Genomic DNA, 5,927 nt, shown 5'->3' on the forward strand with positions numbered 1-5,927 from the left:
TTGCAGAATGTTTCTTTGTGTTTTGTCTTAGTGGACTTTAGTGGAAGAAAACTCCCCTGAATGTCTCCAAATATGTTCCTTACTTTGAGCTATGACTTAAATTTTGCCCTTGGCAAATCTTTCATTAAAAGGTGTGAAGATCAACTATCACCAGCTAGGAGTTTTGGAAATTCTTTATCTTTGATCAGAGCAGCTCACTCCTGTGCTTAGATCATTTGCCCCTGCATGAAAGCATCTCAGTTTTTTCCACTTCTCACTAGGTTATTAAACAGATCTTCAAAATAGCGTTGCATCCAGATCTTGTGTTACTTGGCCAGTTTTGGCACCCTGAGGCTGTCAGTAGATCCCTCACTGACTGCAGCTTTCTGGGCAAACAGTATCAGACCTTTTTCAAATGTGTAGCTACTCTGATTTTCTGTGGGGCAAGCACTGACAGGGTAACTTGCTTCATTTGGGAAAATTTTCCTGTGTCCAGCCAGCTTGGTTTCATGGTACATTATTAGGCTTAAGATGAATGCAGAGGTCAATCCTGTTAAATTAATTGACAGTTGAACTCTTTCTCTGCATGACAGAAGACTTTGAATGATCATTTTATTGGAAGAGCAACAGAATTTATTTTTTATGTCATATATGGCCTCAAGTATTTACTATGACATACCCATTTTTAATACTTCATCCTCAAGCAGGCAGTGGGGCAGATAATATCAGTAATTTCTTGGTCTCCTTCCTGAATGTTTACTCTTTGTCATCAAGCTGAAATTCATTATTATTGCACTGTAGTAATATTTACTATCTCAGATGTGAGATCCCATGTGGGATCAGGCTGCCTCACACAAAAGCCTTTGGTTGAATGGGTCTGTAGATTTTTTTTTTTTTTTTTTTACATTTAGTATTTTGGGGTTTTCTTAATTAATCTCATAATATTCTGTTTACTGATACTGAAATTCTAATGCATCCATCTTTGTCTATGTGATATTAGGCTGACGCCTGACTCAAATAAATTTGTCAGTAATTTTTTTTTTTCCCTTGAGAGATTCAGATGAGGTCACATGAATATGAAAACATGATTTATGTTTGAATAATTGAAGAGTCTCTGCTGAATAGACAACTGCTGCCTTCAGAGATTTACAAGGAAATTGTTGGCATTTTGCCCCACAGAGTAGTACAGGATGGTTTGCCATCACTTTGTTTTTGCAGGGTTCTTTCTGCTTCTGTCCAGCTGTGCTAGGCTAGGTCTAATCTAAGCCATCGAGGAAGTGTTGTTTTAAGGCTGGTTTTATGCTGCTGTGAGCGAACTTCCATCCTAGGTGCTGTTGTTTGCATCTTCCACATGTTCAATGTGACAAGCAGTTGGTTTTTTGCGTGCCTGGGAAGTTACCACTGCATTTGACTTCACTGAATTTGACTTCAGGTTTTCACATTATGTAATGAAAAATAACTTAGATCTGGTTTATCCATAATAGCTCTGCCAGAGACAAAAGTGGGGGACTTCAGTCTTCTTCTCATTGTGGAGCACTTGGAGAGCTGAGCGCGAAGATGTCGCACCTGGGACGACGGTACAAGACGCTTGTTTTGGGTTATACTTTTTGTTTTCTTCAGGTGGCCTTTTTCAGTGGGAGAGAAAAGGTTGCAAATTTAGCAGATTTGTTTTAAATGGCGACAAGTTTAAAAAGCAGTGGGCAGTAGATGGGAGCTGGTGTGTGTCGCGAGCCCTGCCAGGGGAAAGGCGGTGGCACAGGGAGCTGGGTCAGGGCCTTCAGCTGGCGGCTGCTGCTGCTCCCCAGATTTACAGCTCTGCAGGGAAGGCTCCAGCAGTGCCAGGGGGAGCACCATGAGGAAGGAGGCTGGAATTCCTGTCAGCCTGAATATAGCTACAGCCCCTGCACGGCTGGGAGAGATGTAATGTTGCTTTTGAGGAGAAACATCATACGCCAACTAACAAAGGTACTTGGGTTTTGTCCCCAAACACTAAATAAATCTCGGTTTTAGTAGTAACAGCGAACTCTCACGGTGCTTTTGGCCTGGTTTTAGCGTGGAATGTTTCAGCTGTGCCCCTGCCCAGCCCCACATCCCTCACCACAGCTTCCAAGTAAAACTGCCCTAGGAAAACAAACAATATTTACTGCTCCTCCTCAGCTGCTGAAACAGCCTGGGTTATCAGAGGGAATGGCTGGCAGCAGTCCTGGGCTGGCAGGTGGTGGAGCGAGGGGCTGAACTGTTCTTATAGTGGATAAGCCCAGTCAGCGCTGTGGGAGGTGCAAATAATTAGCAGTTGTGTTCATCATTAAGCCCGAGGCAAATGTGAAAAGCTGTAACAAAAAGCAAAGTCGTTTGCACAATGATTTCCATGATTAAAAAAAGTAATGTGCTGGTAGAAGGTGCTATACAGGTCATCCAGGCAGGGTAATACGAAATGAACTGTATGCCAAAGTATTTCACATGGAAGTGTTTGCTGACCAATTGCCTGTGACCAGGGCGATTTCAACAGCAACAGCCCACCCTGTGAGGCTGTGGAAATGTGTAACTTGGAAGAGAAACCGAAGTTGCAAGGAAACAGGCATTGGAATTAAAAATAAATAGAGGTGTGAGGGGTCGATAGGCAGCCAGGAGGGCAGCTGTGTTGCTGATGTTACCCGTGGAGCTGTTTGTGGAAGTGGTTAGCAGAGGCTCATGCCAGCCAAGGGCAGCTGGGAGCTCACTTTTAAATAAAACCTTTCCCAGGAAGCATAAAGCTAGATGAAGACAATTTTCCATTCCATGGCTGTCTACCCAGATTCACTTTACCAAGTCTCATTCCTGCTAACTGTTAATGTTGTTTCAGTCTGATTTCAGGCTGGAATTGGTGATACATGTGCTGGAGCAGGTGTGATCTCCTGCCCTGTCCTACAGGCTGGGTTGTGGCATGGGTACCTGGCAAATACCCACTCCAGCAGTTTGCAGCCCTCCCCTGGCTCTGGTTGCTCAGTGTGTTTCAGGTGTTCATCCTCCACATTGTCAGGTCACCTTGTTCTTCAGCTGTGGCAGAAAGCCCCTCTGACTGACTTAGGAGTATAAAATATGAATATAAAATGCATGTGAAGGTAGCTGTATTGGCAGAGGTAGAAATCATACCGGGCCTAACCAGCTTTGAGAGAATTATTTCATGCTGCTTGCTATTTTTAAATGGAATTACATATTTGTAATGGTTTGCAAATAAAACCTCTATTCACATGGTATTTCAAGCTAAGTTAATGTGATATTGTGGCATAGCTATTGGATCCAATTGATATAATTAAAATAAATATGTTAGACTGTCAAAATTCTTCTGTGCTGTGTGTAATGCTCAACACTGCTTGCATATACAAACCTAAGATCAGACTCCATCACTCAGACCAGGCTGTGTCTGTGCTGGGTGATGCAGAGGTCCTGTTCACGGCTCTAGGTGAATTCATTGACATCTGCACGAGTGCATTGCTGCTTCACATCACAACTGTAATTTGTTCCTGGCCATCAAAAGATCTCAGAGTGTTTAGCATTGCCACAAACTAATGCAATTACAAATATCAGATACTGGTTTCTCTGCAACCAATTTTAAACAGCGTCCTTGCAGTAACTTTAAAGGTCACTGTTGATGGGGTCTCACATTCACAAACACCAAGCTTAATTTGTTGTCTATTTTAATGTATTGTCCTGAAGTTATTGGGTTTTGAGAACATAGAATCTATTAAGAAGCTTAATAGAGCAGCTCATTCCAATTATAAGAAATGTATTGGTGGAGAAAATGGAAATGCAACAAAGATCAATGTATTAAGTAGTTGCCTGAATGGAGGAAATAGAGGAAATAGATGAAAATTAACTCTCTTTAGTACAAAAAAGATATGTGCTTCTATACAGTACAAAAAATTTCAGGTTGCTTGTATTGTAGGTGATGATAAAGCATTTCTATGCTGACTGTATAAAATCAGATAAAGACCTATCCACAACTTCTTCCTTCATTCATTTCTTTTTCCCAGGATGTTGCTGGGTATAGTTGAATTTGCTTTGTCTTCACTTTTTTTTTTTTTTTTCATTTTCCTTCTGGGTTATATTTCCCTCTTTTGGAGGTTCTTAAATTCCTGTGCTGGAAGACTGTTGTGTGGAAAAGTTATTTGGCATCAAGATAACTTAGCAGTGAACCTGAGATGGGTCATCTGTGACGATGCAGTCTGGAGCAACTGGCTCTTTGGCTTTGAATTTCTGTTGCTAAATGCCAGATTTCCTGAGTGAAAAATCAGGGTTTCAGATTATGGCCTAAGGATGTGGGCATTTGGATCTGAAGTGAATATTGCCAATTTCCTTTGTCAGTGGTGCCTAAGAAGAAAACAGGGGAGGTACTTTAGACTCAGATCAATTCTCTGCTCCAGTTTGCCATGTAGCACAGTTTGGTGTGTCATCTGCTTTGGCAAAAACTCATGGGAGGCAGGGGAGGGGGAAAAGTCTTGAGCCAGTTTTTGCTTTTCTTACCATTTCTGCTGTAGCCCCACTTGCACTGGCAGTCACAATTGAAATATGCTTAAAACATGTTTGAAATATGATATTGTAATTATTTTTCATTTATTCTTTAGGGCAGGTTTCATAGAAGCTATGAAACAAACCTATGATCCATAGAAATTCAATATTAAAAGCTAGTTGAATTTTTACAGCGTCATCCATTTACTAATTTCACCTTTTGTGGTATAAACAAGTTGCCATTTAAGCCTCATTTTAAATGATCTGTGGAAAATACCTGTGAAGGAGTTCTCAAGGGTTTTTTTTTAAGTAGTATAATATAAGACCATAGTCTGAACATAAGCAAAACTAGGTAAAGACTGGCTGACTCAAAAGTTCACTCAAATTGTTTATTTGCAGTAGGTTTTTACTCTGAATTTCCTGGACAAATATATATGTCTTGTTTTCCCATGAGAGGAACAGTGAGAAGGACCTGGAGACAAGTCCCACCACCATGTTGTGGCAAAGAGATTAAGAGTGATCAGGAACCCTTTACTCTGAATTGCTCCTTCTGAAGGAATGGGGAATGGAGTAAAACCACTGTGCTGGGAAATGAAGCAGGCTAGGAAGGGACTGAACTGAAATGTGCTCATATTTTCCTTCTGAGATTTGCACCAAACCTGGCATTTCAGTGCCTGAGTAAGAACAAGAGTTTTGGACCACAGCAGGGTTAAATGATATAAGCAAAGACAGGTTAAAGTAACGTTAGCTGAAAACAACTTCAGTCTCAAGAGGCCTGCTAAGATTGTCTCAGGTCTCTTTCTCAGTTTTGGCTTAAGATCATAAGTTCCTTCTTTTGATTCTGCTTTTTTGTGTTGTTTTTTTTTCAGTAATATATATCTGATGCTAAAGAAAAACACCGCTATGTTATAGGAATTCTCTTCTATGCTCAGATTTTCAGCATGTGTTTGTAGTGTTTTATGCCATTTCAGAAATTATCAGGAGAGGCTGCAGGACTGCATCCTGTTAGACATTCAGAGGTCTTTGGATCATGTGATAGTTTCTAGGGCACATTGTTCATTACAGACAGTAAAGAAACAGGGAACAAGATGGATTATTGAGGATCTTGAGAGATGATTCTGTGATCTGAGACTGGTCAGAGCTTGAAAAGAAAGAGACAGATCTTTATACCTGAAAATAATAAACTCCTGACTTTTGATGGGATTGCTTGTATGATTTAAATGAGAAACTTTTTTGGAAGAGGTTTAACTTCCATCCTACTGACAGGTGCGCATTTTAAAATTATTTTATCCAATTTTTCCTGCTTGTTCTTCTGTTTCTAGGAGTCATTGCTTAAGAAATTCTAAAAAACCTAATTGTCAATAAGTTGTTTATCCCAGTGCTATATAAAGCAATTTAATTCACTTGGATTTACAAAAAGTGTTTTTACAAAGTTCACCACAAAAGGCTCTTCAGGAAAC

The sequence above is a fragment of the Cyanistes caeruleus genome, chromosome 8 (assembly GCF_971803275.1).
Source record: "Cyanistes caeruleus chromosome 8, bCyaCae1.hap1.1, whole genome shotgun sequence".
Taxonomy (NCBI): Eukaryota; Metazoa; Chordata; class Aves; order Passeriformes; family Paridae; genus Cyanistes; species Cyanistes caeruleus.